We start from the raw sequence: 14,801 nt of genomic DNA, 5'->3' as shown, positions 1-14,801 counted from the left end.
GCTTCGGAGTGGGGCTGCACCTGGCACCGTGCTGTGGGTGCTGGCCAGGGTCTGGCACTGTCCTGACTCCTGGAGCTGGACAGGTGGGTGTGGGGTCTGTGCTGGACTTGTGTCTGCAAAAAACACCCATACCTCAACAGTGTAAACCATCACATGGTGATTCTCCCCATGTCCTTTTACTAGAGAAAAAACCTGACACAAAGTGAGTCTCTGATTCTCACCTTAAACTTTTTGAGCATTAAAATAGAATTGCAGTATTATAAGTTTCTCAGAAATTGCTACTGATGTACTGCAACACATGCTGCTGTGTCTAAACAGTGTCGTTCCTGAGCCATAGTTTTTGCTTTTCTGAACTCCTTCTTTAAATGTATTTTTATACAGCAGCATTGACCTTTTCCAGCAGCCCCTGCAGAGTGAGGTTGTATCTTGTGTAAAAGTCATATCAAATGGGCCACAAAAAATCACTCTTGCCTGATTAAAATGAATAGTCCGGCTGATGTGCGTTTTCCTTCTGTGCCGTTTGCTTTGTGTGAGAGCTTGCAGCCATCAGGGCATTTCTGGGAGAAATACAGCTACAGGTACAGGCTGCCTTCGTGGATACTAATTGCAATCCTTGTAAGGACTGATTTGCAGAGAAAATTTCTGTTGCCTCAAGGACCAGCAGTTGTGCATATCATATTATTGTGCATAGAGAAACCAGTAACGCATTGTGAAATGGTTTATTTATAAATCCTCTTTATTGAATTAAATTATCTTTATCACAATCCTTTTCCTATGTTAAAGTACAGTAAGTGGTATGGTTTCTTTTCCCATTGTTTCTGCACTGATGCAGGTTTTGGTTCTCATCACTTGTTGGGATTTCATCATCTGTGTGTTCTGTGACGCTGTGCTGTGCTGAGGGCTGGGGCAGCAGCCAGCTTCAGCTTCAGCACCCCTCTGTCTTCCTTTCATTTGATTCTGACATCTGAGAACAGACAAACTCTGAGCTGCCAGCTCTGAGCAGTGGATTTTTGCTTCCGATGTGGAAATCCCCCCCCCCTCCCCCCCCCACCGTCTTATTCCTGTTGTGCATTTTAGCCTTAGAAATCTGGAAAGGAAGATTGCATGTGGGGTGTGTGGGGTGGCCGTGCCCGTCCTGTGCTCTGCAGGGACACCGCAGCATTTGTCCCATCTCTCATTAATTGGCACACATTAGTCCAGCTCGTTAACGTTGCTGTGGCTGTGCTCCCTGTCTGCTCCTGCTCTGAGAACAAGGAGTTGACCTTGCCTTCTGAAATTCTCGTCCGCTCTGGAAAACAAGCAGACAAGACATCTTTACTGAGCTAGAAATTCCTCTTGAATGTTCCCTCTTTAATTTATGTTCCCTCTCACTTCGTTGCCTGCAGCAAAACCCATTAATGGTGGCAGTTTGTGACACAACTGAAGGCTCCTCTAATGGGCAGCTCTCCCGCAATTCCACTGCTCTCTTGCTTCAGAGGAATTTGCAGGCGTTGTGGTGCACAGCTTCTCCCCCTCCATTTCCCAGGCTCCAGAGACCAATCCTTCCTTCCGTCGGTTTTGCTGCTACTATGGCAATATTTTCTCCCCCATAGTGGTAATCATACAATGGTCTCTGAGAACAGCAGGAGAAGTGGTGCCTGTTAGATGCATAAAAGGTAAGATGAACTACGTGTCATAAAACTTTTAAAAGTTCCTTTTTCGTGTTTGTGCGGGGGTTATTTTATATGGCTTTTGATATGAAGCTAAAATTGCACATCAAAAAGGATAATGCATCTTTAAGCTGTTACAATGACTTCTAAATTTTTCATTTAATGTCAGTGAGGAAAAAACCCCCTCAGTCGGCTGAGCTACATTGGTGAGATGGCTGTTTCATTCCATAAAGTGTCTGCAGTGGATTTGAACAGTAGGAAATCCAAGGGTGATAAATAGCTATTTCTAAGTAAATTTCATGCAATTGCCCTTTGGTTAAAGTCTTTCCTCTCAGCACTTTCCTGTGCACATAGCCCAACTAATAATATTCAGGAGCAAGTGCTTTCCAGTGTGACAACTGATTGCACTTTGAAGCAGTAAATGGCTGATTTCATAATTGGTATAATTTTTCACAAGTACCTGAATGTCATATACAGAAAGAATAAGCAACCTGGACTTAATACGGGAGCTTTTTCAATTCTCCTAAAAATCAATAATGTATTAAACCCCTCTAACTGATTAAAATAATGTGAACTCTGAGTGGGTTTGTGAGGAAGGCAGGTTTCTTCAAGGGTGGCAGATTTATGGCAAAAGGGTTAATACATGGGGAGAGCGGGGATCTGTTACAGATGGAGGCGGTTTTCCTAATTAAACTTTTATCAAGATTTCCCTGGTCTGAATTGTTTTGCTGAGTGCTGTGGAAAGGAGCGCTCTGTCCCGCACAGCGCACTCCGACCCTGCAGCAGCACTGGCTGTGTGTGCTCCCATGGCCAGAGCAGTGTATGGGGCATTGTGCCCACAGCACTCAGCCAGCCCCAAACCCACCAGAGCCCGGGGGGAACATAGGCACAGCCATCATCTATGTGTGCAGTGGGCAGCTTTTTGCCTGTGGGCCTCTCTGCCTAGGAAAGTTCAATTAGTGTTGTGGTGACACAAACGTTATTAACACTGCTATGGACGAGGGAGTCGATCTGCCAGGAGATGAACAGAGGTTACGGTTACTTATTTCCCAGGATTTGGAGATTTCTTGAAGCCTTTCCAGGAGGACTGTTGTGGAAAGATGTTTGAAGATCTCCTGGGAAAATATTTGTAATAAGAAAAGCAGAGGTGGGCTCTGGCAGAGGAGGGGCGAGCCAGGAGGGAGCACAGCCCACCCGGACAGGTGGTGATGCACACTGTGAATGGAGGGATCCACTCAGACCTTGCTCCTCAAATCAGACATCTTAAGCTCTGTTTTATCCATGTTTGTCTATTGTTTCTAACTCATTTCCTATTTTCCAGCTGAGGAACTCTGCCAGAAGGACTCTTTGCCAGAGATTAAAACAGTTTAGGAAGCAGACACATGATTCCTTTCTTTGGATGGTAGGTAAATTGGATATCTGCAAGAAGCAACAAATTTTATTATCAAAAGATAGTTTGCTACTTAACTACCCTTAAGAATCCCCAAATATTTGCAGGATGGAGCCTCATGCTGCCCTGCTGCTGGGTTGGGTTGGGCTGGGGCTGTGCTGCAGGGACAGTGCTGAGCATGAAGGACTGAAACAGGAGTGAGAGGTTGGGGGAATCCATCAGAACCCAGGGCCAAAGCTGAAGGGTGGCTGTGAGTTCATCTTGTGATGTCTCTGCTCTGCTCGAGGTCCACTACTCTATGCACAACAGAAGCATTTTGTTCTGGCTTTGGTGGAGGCACTGTGCCATTGCTCTGATGCAGTTTGTGCTCTGAATCTCTGTGGTTGTTCATAATGAGGCCAAGGGACACATGAAATAGCATTTATGTCATTAGCCATGGCTCTCATTGATTTGTATCAAAATAGCTGTTTTAAATGTAATTACCACTAATTTGTGAAAATGCGCTGTTAGATATGTAAATTCATTGCCTAATAGATGCATAAGGCAGACTACAGCGAATGGGATGACATGGGATAATGACACCAGCATCATTTCTCAGTGTGCTAAGCAGGTTCCTGGGATCTGTGTGGGGCCCTCCCTGGGGTTGGGGTGCTGTGGGATGCCCCATGGCAGCAGCAGTTCCTTTGGCCCTGCCGTGACTGCACCACCGGGGCTCAGCCATGGGACCTGCCAGGTTGTAGGAAGACAAAGGGGGATGGCTCTTAACAATTTACACAAAGATCAAAAAAAATCATGGGATCATTCATCAGGATTGCTGTAGTTCTTGACCACATAGTAAATGATTTATTTAATCTTAATATATTCCATAAAGAGTCCCCATATTTCCATAAATATGTCATATCTACCTAATACATAGTAATGAACCTGCTCCAAGGGTAAATAAATAAGATCTAAGCTCAGCAAGCCAATGTTTATCAAAGGGAGATATACAGATATTGAGTCCTTTAAAGTACCATTCTTCACAGCAATCACGGCCAAGTTAGGCAATTCATAACATGTCACATCAATTAGAAGTCCCGCGGGTGCAGCGTGGGCTGGGTGTGGAAACAGGAGCCCGCAGAGTGGGCACGGGGCTGCAGTGCCCTCAGCAGGAGGGGTTGTGCCCTTGGGGCTCTGTGGCACCTCAGGTGAGATCTTCTTGTCCTCCAATGCAGAATAAAGCCTTTGTCTTTTTGAACGTGTTTATTCTAAAACGGTTGAGATAGTTTCAAGCTGAAGTTGGTTGTGTTAATTGATCTTATTCCATTATTTCATGGAATTATATGTAGCCGTGTGTAACACAGTGTAATATACCAGTGGAATGTTTGTTCTCACACAAACATGGTAAAATACAATTGCAAATGGAAGTAACTATTAATTTCTTGAAGTTACACCTTTTAATCTTACTTTCTGTATCAAACTATTTCCTGTCTGTGTTGTAATTAGTTTGACAAAGTCAATAATAATAGAATATTCTGATTATGTCAATATGACATGTAATATTATGCACTTCTACTACTATTATGCATATTATGACATGACTTGACATGATATGACAGGTCACATTATGCACTACTACTGATGTCATAAAATAATGTAAATGTAAAGAAAACAAATTTTGAAATGAAGAATTTTGAAACGAATTTATGACTTTTTCTAGGGACAAATCCTGAGCAAATCTTCTTTGTTTCCAATACTAAAATACATTCCTTTTGTTTCCATTCAGAAGGCGAATGGGCTGTGCCATGCAGCTCTTCCCACGCACAGGGACCCCATGGCTTCTGCCCTCACACCCACTGCAGCCTCAGCACAGAGCTCACTTGTGGTCCTCATGGGCACCCCCAGCCAGCACATGCTGTGGACTTGTTGGCGTGACCCTGTGAGAATGCGGTGTGATCCCATGTGGTGCTGGAGTTCCATGGGTGAGTTGCTGTGGGTGAATAGTGCTGGAAGGTCTCCGTCCCAGAGCAAAGCCACTGGGGTCTGCACAGCCCTTCCTGCCCTGTTAGCTGCCTGCCTGCTTCGTGCAGAAGGCAGCTGTGTCCTGGTGGCCATGAGATGTGTGATGGAAACACTCGCTGACATCAGTGTGGCGAATGGTTTATCTGTGAGCTTCTTAATGGGAAGTGTGCTCCTATTTTATATTCATTTTTACTGAGATGCAATGATAATTCTCACCTCCCAGAGACACAAACCTAGTTCGGAAAACATTTATAATGAGTCGTTAGCGAGCCGGATGCTTAAGTTCTGAGAACATCCCGATTTTGCGTACGCTGTGCTTCTGAAGGTGTGGATTCCCTCTGCAAATCATTATGAAGAATTGGCACTTGCTGGCAGGTAGGTGGGAGTTTTAGTGGCCTGGAGATTTAAGCAGGAATCAGATATGGACACCAGGGAGTACAGAGTGTGCTCAGTGCTCTCCTGCAACGTGAAGGCTGGAGTCTGGATTCATTTTTAATGAAACACGTTTTGCAACAATCCTACAGCAGCCCCAAATGGCGGCAGATCAGAGGACTGCCATGTGTGAGCTCTCTGCCCACCGCTGCCTCCCGCACCCCTCTGTGTGCTCAGTGGTGTTGGGGGCTGCAGACTCACCTCCCCTCTGTGTCCTGCAGTGCCCTGCTGGGCTTTGCACTTGGTGCGCAGGACAGGCAACATGCTGACAACTGCTCCTAGGCATGAGGAACCCTGGTGGTAAAGAAAGGTCGTCCAGGGACCTCACCAGTGTCTTTTTCAAATGGAAATGTCATTTATTATTATTTAGTGCTGATAGAGTCCTCAGAATAAAGGCAGCTCATAGCTGGGGGAGCTCCCGCTCTGACGGTCTCTGCTCTCTGCTCTCAGCCCATCTCCTGTGTGCAGCTTGGAGCTCCCCAGAGCCACCCTTTGGCAGCACCGCCTTCCTGAAAGCAGAGCCCTCCAGCGAGGGGCTGAATGGTCACCATGTCACCTCCCTATGCCAGGGACTGTCAGAGTACTTTGCCAGATGGGTGCCTGCACACCAGGACTAAGGGGAAGGAGGCTCATCAGCACCCCAACATCATTGGTGCCCTGCCAAGCCTGCAGGAAGGAAGGACCCGAGAGGGACTGAGAGGAACCCCCAGCATTGGCTGCAGGGACAGGGGCTCAGCTGTTGTTCCATGGTGTATCCGGCATCCTTGCACCCCAGGACACAAAGCTGGGGGACAGAAGCTCTGTGGGGCACAACCGTGCAGCATCCTCTGTCCCCACGTGGAGGGCAGAGCCCAGGTCCCTGTGGCACAGCAGCTGTGAAGGACACGTTCTCCTGCAGTGCCCAGGCTGCAGCAGTCCCTGGGGCACAGCTGTGGCTGTGGATCCTGAGGTCAGGCAGGGCTGCATGCACAGTAGCCTATGAGAGCTGCTTGCAGGTCTGTGAGGCTGAGGGAGCACCTGCCATGGGCTCCTTGAAAGCCAGGGGATGCCAGAAGCTGCTTGTGCAGAGGCATTCTGGTTCTGGTGGCCCACAGAGCTGTGCCAGTGGTAAAACGGCTGCAGCCACAGCAGTGGCACCAGGCTGGTGCAAGGCCCAGCTCCATCCTGCATTCCTGAAGTGCCTGCCATGTATGTAGGGATGGGAACGCTATGACCACAGCTCTGCAGCATCCACCTCTGTGTTGGAGGACAGAGTGGGCTGCCACGTGCAGCAGTGCTCTGCCCTCCCATCTCCTGCACTGCCGGGTGGGAGCTGTGAGCACTCACAGGAGTACACTGCCACCTCCATGAAAGCAAATGAAAGGATTTTGGTCCAAATTGCGTTTCCCCTCATTGTCTGGAGGCTGTCAGTACATTACGGCCTACAATATTCTGCTGCTGCTCTTTTGCATGATTTTTTAATTAAAAAACTATGGAGTGAACAAGCGTTCTGCTCTGGAGTAGCCCTGCGGAGACCCATCGATAGGCACATTTACATCCCCACACTTCTTCAAGAAAGTTTATATCTTAACAACAACAACAACAACAAAATAGTAATAATAATCTCACCCACCCAAACAGTCAGTATTGGGTAAAAGTTTGAAGTGAAAGGCAGCTGGCAACCTTCTCCAGCCCGTGAAATGATATTAACATTTTATTATTCTAAGGTGAGCTTTTTGAAACGGAATTTTAAATGTTACCCTGCTGTTCCAGAACACAAAAACCTTTAATTTTATGCAAATGAACAGCGAGGAGCTGAGCGCTTAATGTAAACCAACACTTTCTTTGTAGGAGAGGTTGGAAGAGAAAAAAAAAAAATTCCCAGGGATTCTTTAATTGCTGTCTGAAATTATGTAAATCCCACCGCTAGGCAGAACGCAATTATCCCGTGCCCCTCTCTGCCAGCATTGCTAATGTCTAACAAAATATCGGTGGGTGACATTTAGTCGAGGTAATGCAAATGAGAATTAATTTTTTTTCCAAGACAAAGGGCAGCGCAAAGATCACCTCATCCATATACAGCAGAGGGGCGTGGGGAGGCAGAGCCGGGGGTGCGGAGCCGGGCAGAGCTGGATGTGGGGCGGGACGCTGAGCCCGGCGCAGCCCCGCGCCTTTTGAGCGCTTTCTTTTCCGCAGGAGCGAGGCCCGGGGCGGGGGCAGGTTGTTTGTATTTCATTTTAATTCATGGTCATCCTGACAAGAGGGTAGGGTGGGAAATGTGATTGAAACCCCCTAATGGTTCTGCCTTGTGTTGTGTAAAGACTGCTTGTAATTTATCACCTAGTTGTGCAGATAACTAGCAATAATTCTATTAAATATTCAGAGTGAGGCTTTTGCAACACAATTATCAAACGGGATTTGTTAGAGCAGAAATCCTTCCAAGCACAAAAAGGTGCTGTGCTGCAGCGCTGGGTCCTGCAGTGCTGGGGGGCAGCTGCCACGTGCCACCAACCAGCAGAGCTGCACAGAGATTTTCAGTCTCTTCTCTGCTTTCCTTTTCAATTTTTATTTTTGGTGCTTAAGTTTCAGCCATCCTTGCTCCTAGGTCTGCATCTGAGAGCTTACAACTCTGCTTACCTTTGGAAGAGAAAAGGAAACCCCAGTGGGAGATGGTGCGAGGCAGGGGCAGGTATATGCGAGGAATGATGAAGTACATAGATGCTCAGAAGACTCCAGATCAGGGTAAGCAGTGCTGCTGGAATTATCCTTTGAAATGTACACTCTCTGCAGGGAGGCCCCAGGGATCATCCTTGCTGGAGGAGATGGGCTGAGTTGCACCATCTGCTTGGGATTTAGGACAGGCAGATCTTCGAAAATATGAATTAAAAATACAGAGTAGCAGGAAATCATTTCCTCCTGCCCTGTCTTTTGAAATGATGCGAGGCAAACCTGGGTGGCTGCTGCCACCTGCGTGCCGTGGTGTCCTCGTGGTAAGGCCAGCTCTGCTACATTGCACTGAGCTCACACCTCTGCTGCAAGGGAGCTCAGCTCCATGCCCAACACCGGCTCACAGCTTGCGGTTGGTGCTGGTGTGCAGTGACCAGCTGTGCAGTGACATCGGTGTCCAGAACTTCCCACAGCTGCACTCCTGCTCCCTGCCCTGCTGCAGCAGTGCTGGTGATGGTGAGGTGCAACAGCAGGGAGAGGCTGCCCCCCACACAGGGCACCTCTGTGCAGACAGGGCTGTCCTTGTCTTCCTAAAATTTATAATCTTTATAATCTAAGGTTTGGACTCCTCAAAGCTTTATGCCTGTCTTTAACCTGTAGCACATGCATAGTCTCAGTGGGATTTCTCATCTGCTAAGAGTTAAGCATGTGCATAAATCTTTGCAGGCCTGGGGCCTAAGGCATTCTTGTTCACACATGCACACACATTCCTGTGTGCATGAGTCATGGAACGGCTGCCCTGCAAATCCACACCACGGTTGGAGCAGGAGGCAACTATACTCACACCAACCACCAGATCATTTCTCAGCAGTTTGGGTGCCCTGGGGGTGCTGAACTCCTGACACCATCTTCAGCAAATCTCCCTTCTCTGCCTGTGTCTCCTGAAGGCAGGCGGGATGTCAGCAGACAGTGACTGTGCCGGAGGTGAATACAAGCAGGGAGAAATCACGTACAGCTGCTGACGGCATTTGGGGCAGATTGGAAACCAGGAATAGCTAAGGAAGAATGCTGGCATGCCAGAAATGTGGGAAGGAAAGGGAAGCATGTGCCCTGGGCTGCACACTCACAGCTGGGGCAGACTGGCTCTGCCTAATGAGAGCTTTGGCATCAATCACTGTTGTGAAGACATTTTAGTGGGCTCCATTGCATCACCTCTGCTTTTACCAATGCAGGATGGCCCAGAGTGAAGTCCAGGTAAGAAAACAGCACAGATTGTTGTGGTCTGGCAGAAGTGAGCGCAGCACAGCACAGTGTTCTGGTGGCTCATGGGCTGTTCCCCAGGAGCCTGTGTTTGGTGGCACAGCATTTACAGAAGCTGTGAGATGTCACTGCATGAACCTCTGACCTTTCCTTTCCACAGAGCAGACCTCGACAGCAAATGATGAAAAAAGAAACAATATGCTTCACATTTAAAATCATTATTGTGAAACTCTTCTTTTTGCCCTTGTGCAATGCTGTTTTAGTCACATAACGTGATCTTTCATGAAATCACTCTTTTCACTTCGTATCTTGTGTTGGCAATGTGACTGGATATGGCCTCTTTAATTTAGGGTTAGAAAATGCAGGCAGAGCCATCAGGTGAGAAGTGGCATTTCATAAATGTCGTGTTTCCTGCAGCGTTCAATTCATTAAGGATGAAATCACATTATTGTTCCTAAAACATCCCCCCACGTACCATTCAGTCCCTGCCCTTGGTGCAGGGCGGCAGAGCAGCGTGCAGTGATGGCTGTGCTCTGTGGCTGCAGCCCTCTCCCACACTGCAGCCCCGTGGTTGCTCAGGTCACCTGCTATTTGTCAGCAGGGGCCGAGCCCCGGGCACAGTGCTGAGCACGCAGCACCCTCTGAGCTGGCCCGGGTGCTCAGTCGTTCCTGAGAAACATTCACAGAAAGGTCAGCAAATGTGTTGTGACAAGATGCCAGCACATCCCTGCCCACTCCCAGCTCAGCCCGGCCCTTGCCTCCTGTTCCAGGCACAGAGCAGTGGAAGCAGAGGCCCATCCTCAGTTTCCTACCCCTTCCTCAGCACTGTGCAAACACCTCTACATGCCACCAGCAAAGGATCAGGGGGAAGTGCCGTGCTGCACCACAGCAGCACCAGGCAGACAGACAGACAGACTGACAGAGAAGCAGGCAGAGCAGCAGGAACCAATCACTCTGAACAGATTTACACCTAGAAAAGGTCCTTGCAAGAAGGCAGAGCTGTGAGGGGCAGTGGTCATGGGGAGGAAGCTGGCTTAGCACTCTGAGCCCCTGCCCTGAGATGGCCTGGGCTGTAAGCAGATGAGGGGCAAAGCCACCCACCACTGGGTAATTCTGCTTCTTCCCTATAAGCCTGTAACCCCATTAGCAGCAAGTCTGGCTGAGAGGGAGCAGTGCTGGGAAAGCACTGCACCTCCACATGCACAGCAGATTAAAAAGGACTTAATCACAGTGCAGCCACAAAGTGCACTACATGGCATTATTCCTCTGAAATAATATTTTATAAATGGCCTATCTGAGAGCAGCACAAAATAAATACTTTTAAAATCTATGATCACTGTGGGTTGTTGGGGTTTTTTTGTTTTGTTTTGTTTTGTTTTTAATTTTATATTGGTGGCTGAGTTCTGCTCTTGCTCCGAAGGATTAGAGGGATAATTCCATTACAATTTAGTAACAAGATTATAAGAGCCAGTTATCCATTTACGGGGGGTCTGTGGAAATGAGCAGTGGCTTCTGGAGGTCTCGGGATCTGGGCAAGTATCACTCACATCTCAGACACGTCCAAATCAGGTTAGGGTGCAGGCAGGACATGCACGAGGTGAAAAGGTCTTGGGGCCACCTGTCCTCCCATCAGCATGAGAAATGCTCAGGGCTCGTGGGGCAGGAAGGACACAGGTAAGGAGACTCCTGATGAGAACAGCTGCAGGAGAAAGGCAGGGAGAGAAAGAAGAGCCCTGGAAATAAAGCTGACTGCACGGGGTGCAGCGGTACTGCATATGAATGGTGGGAAGGAATGGAGTTACTTGGCTCTGCTCATGAGTGTGTGCACAAAGCCCTGTGATGTCCCTGACTGGAAACCACAGTGTCAGAAACTCTCTTGCAAGAGGTGACAAGTCAAGCTGCACACATGCAAACAGCACAGAAGATTCAGAGTTAGGTACTGGCCAGTGCTGACATTGCTATGTGTATCCTCTATACTGATTAACTGATTAATTGATATTTAATTGATTGCACTGTCAGAGTGGGACTTTAGCATGCACTGATTGTACAACTGTTTTCTGACTGTTACTAACAGGTCTGCAGAGCAGTTGGTGTAAATCCATGGGAACTGTACGTGGGATGGGAACAGAGACTGCTTTGTGGCAGCAGAGAGCAGAGCTCATGGTGCATGGTCAGCAGGTGCTGCCATCACCCACAGCTGGGAATCTCTATCTGCTTGTTGTTAAAAATGATAGTCCAGCTAAATGTAGATCTGTCTGATTGTTGGGTAGGAGCTGCCCCAGCAGGCGGCCCTTGACACCCTGTGCCCTCTGCTCCTCTCTGTGCCTGCTCCTTGCCCTGTAGACTCACAGCCCAAATCAATCTGTGCTCCTCAAACCAACCCCCGGGTTGTTCTCGTGAAGTTTGTGGGTTCTTGGGTGAAACATTAGCAAACCTTGCATCAAAATGTAGAATGCCTTTTGCAGCCTGGGCTGAGGGCTGCAGCAGGTGCTGGCTGCTGAGACACAGCTCTGAGCAGCGCTCCCTTGGCTGCACTGGGGCACACTGTGTGCAGGGCCCACCCACCTGCACTGCACAGACATAGAGGGTGTCAGGGACAGCCTTTAAAAGCAGCATAAATAGGTGAGGTGGTCTCCACCCAGAGCTTGGTAGAGAACAAAGCTGGCTGAGAAACAGTTCTAAATGCCGTATGAGAATTTGAAACAACCAATAGGTTGCAGAAGAACCACCAGACAATTGTAACCACGTTGTCTTGCTGTATTAGTTTAATGTCCACTTGAATCACTGACCTTAAGGTCTGAAAAGGACTAAATCCAGAAACAGATGATTTTTTCCATGCGACATGACAGGGGGGCCGTGGTCGCTTCTAAATACAATTTTACGTTCACTTATGGAAATGCATTGTTTCTTGGCTACTTTAAAAAAGAAACCAATATATGTTCTCCTGAAAGGGGTTAGACCTCAATTATTTCAAAGGCACTGTACGCGCCGCGGTGACAGAGCCGCAGCGCTGTACCAATGCTACCCCCTGGTGACCAGAGCCGACGGCTGGCGTGTGCGGGCGGCGCCGAGCGGGGCTGTGCGGGACTGTGCGGGGCTGTGCTGAGCGGGGCGGTGCTGTGTGGGATAAGGAGGGACAGGCACGGGGCTGGCACTGTGTAGGACAGGTGCTGTGGTCACAGCCTGCAGAGGAGCAGGGTGCTGGGGGAAACTGTTGGCACTTCCTCGGACTTCTCGCTGCAGTGACAAATTGATTCAATTTGAATACCATTCCCGGTTATTTCCCGCTGGGTTAGGTGGAGATTCTGAGCACTGCATCCTGCAGCAGAGCAGAAGTCAGGGCATGCTGCTCTCAGTGCTTTCAGATCCCAAGGCAAATGCATAAGCCCCAGCTGGGCCAGCCCCAGGCACCGCACTACCACATGGACACAGCAGTGGGGTCCAGTGCTGCCTAATGCTGGCTGCAGTAAGAGCTGTGTCCTGGTAGAGCCACCCCTGGCACCTCCAGCAGCAGCTGCCGTGGGCTCAGCACAGCCGCAGCAGCAATGCAGCCTGGCCTGGTGTGTGGCACAGCCCCGATCGCACATCTCTCTGCGTTACACTGCTCACTCTTTGCATCTTGTTAATGAAAAGCGTGGATGTAATTTCAATTAAAGATAATTACATATTTAAACTTAACATTAAATTCTAAACAAAATTACATGAAATCTCAGTGTGCAGCCTGCTGCAAGGCAGCATGTGAAGCAAGCGGAGGAAGGAAATGCTATTATGCAAAGTGAACTGATCCTTCCCACAGGTGTCCCCGCCTGCACCTCCCTGTCCGGTGAGGTAATTCCTATCTGCTCCCACATCACAGCACAGCACCCACAGCCTGCAGCACCCACACCCATGGCTGCAGCCCCGGCCCACCATGCAGTGCTGCGGCAAAGCAAAGGCACTGCAGCACCACCGCACCTTTCTGAGAGAGGCTTTTGTTTAATAAAACATGAAAATTATTCATCGCATGATTTAATTTGATAGGAAATTCCTGCTGCTCCTGTAATAATTATTATCATTATTGATTGTTGCAGTGTGGCTGAGCCCCGCAGAGCGCCTTGTGCCAGAGCAGCCCCTCACCAGCTGTGTGACCGGAGCTGAGGCCAGCGTAGACAGAGGGGCAGCTCTGTGCCGGCGTTGGACTGTGCAGTGTGGGGGAGTTTGAGGATGCACAGCAGTGGAGGAGATGCAATGCCCAGAGCAGCACGGGTCACCTGGTGTGGCTGTCACCGAGTGCCTCTGCAGAGCCATTGGCAGCAGCTGTCCACTGCAGAGCTGTGGAGCTGAGGGTTGTGTGCGGGCACCCAGCAATGTGCTCAGCCTGGACACCATGTGCAGCACTGGGGCTGCTCCTGCACGACATGACTGCAGTGATCAAGCACTGACAGGTGGCAGTAACATTTATGAGCCAGCATAAAGTTTTATTTAAGGGACGGTCAGAGATTTAGTGGGCTCTGTGAGCCCTTGCCTCAGCTGCACGTGTCCCCCAGCAGTGGATGGGCACAGCCCTGTTCTGTGGGGGGGAGTGGGGTGCAGGGACCCCCAGCTGCTGCCCCCTGATCCCTCTGGCCGCCAGCACTGGCCAGCCCTGCCACAGAACTCCCATTCATCACTGGCAATTGTAAATCGTGCTACATATGTCCCGAGTTTAAATCCCAGCCTCCCTAATGTCTTGCTGTGCACTAAATCCTCTTCATGTTATTCAACTTATAAACGCAAGGAATATTCCAAATCAAAGTGACTTTATGTCACGCTCAGCCCATCTCGCAGAACCCAGAATTAACATCCTTGCCTGCTCGGCAGTGTGCCTGCACTGAACAACTGCTCTGTGCTCGTTAATATTTATGATGGGGAGAGAAAGTTGCATAAATCCTGGATGATACTTAATTAAACCCCAATTCTTCTGATTTCTTCTCTTTCAGCTTTGCTTAGTGAGGACAGTGCAGCGATCAGATGCTCACCCTGCAGTGTGCATGGGGACACGTGGCACTGCCTGCAGCCATCGCCACTGCCCTCCTGCACTCCACCGTGTGCCACTGGGATGTGGTGTGGGGGCTTCGGGTTGGAGGACCCAGCAGGGTGATGAAGCTGGGAAAGCATGAACCCCACTTTGGCCTTTTGGCTCTGTTTATCTGTTCCTTGAGTCTGATCCTCGCATGATCCATAAGAGAACAGTTAACGTGCGGCTGACAGATCTTTGATACGGTGCTCATTCGCAGGAAGCAGTTTGACCCCCGAAGGTTCCGCATGCGGCAGGATTGACACTTCACATTGACTTTGCTTCAGGCTTATCAGGAAATCTCAGCCAATTTTATTAAAGAGCCGCGTGTGGTGTGCGGAGCGTGCCAGTCAGAGACAACTTCATTTGTGGACCAAGTGCTTGACTG

General features: G+C 49.0%; 1 long non-coding RNA gene across 1 annotated transcript; it reads left to right on the top strand.

Moving 5' to 3' along the window:
* The first annotated feature begins 1,058 nt into the window (after positions 1-1,058).
* Positions 1,059-12,968, top strand: LOC107321961 (uncharacterized). The gene is made up of 3 exons (XR_001558732.3): positions 1,059-1,655; positions 2,971-3,051; positions 4,805-12,968. It is a non-coding gene; the product is annotated as an uncharacterized LOC107321961 (long non-coding RNA).
* Positions 12,969-14,801: the final 1,833 nt, after the last annotated feature.

Source organism: Coturnix japonica, chromosome 21 (genome assembly GCF_054131305.1).
Source record: "Coturnix japonica strain WE chromosome 21, WE-NBRP24, whole genome shotgun sequence".
Taxonomy (NCBI): Eukaryota; Metazoa; Chordata; class Aves; order Galliformes; family Phasianidae; genus Coturnix; species Coturnix japonica.
The sequence above is the reverse complement of the archived record's forward strand: the minus strand, read 5'-3'. Positions and strand labels throughout refer to the sequence as shown.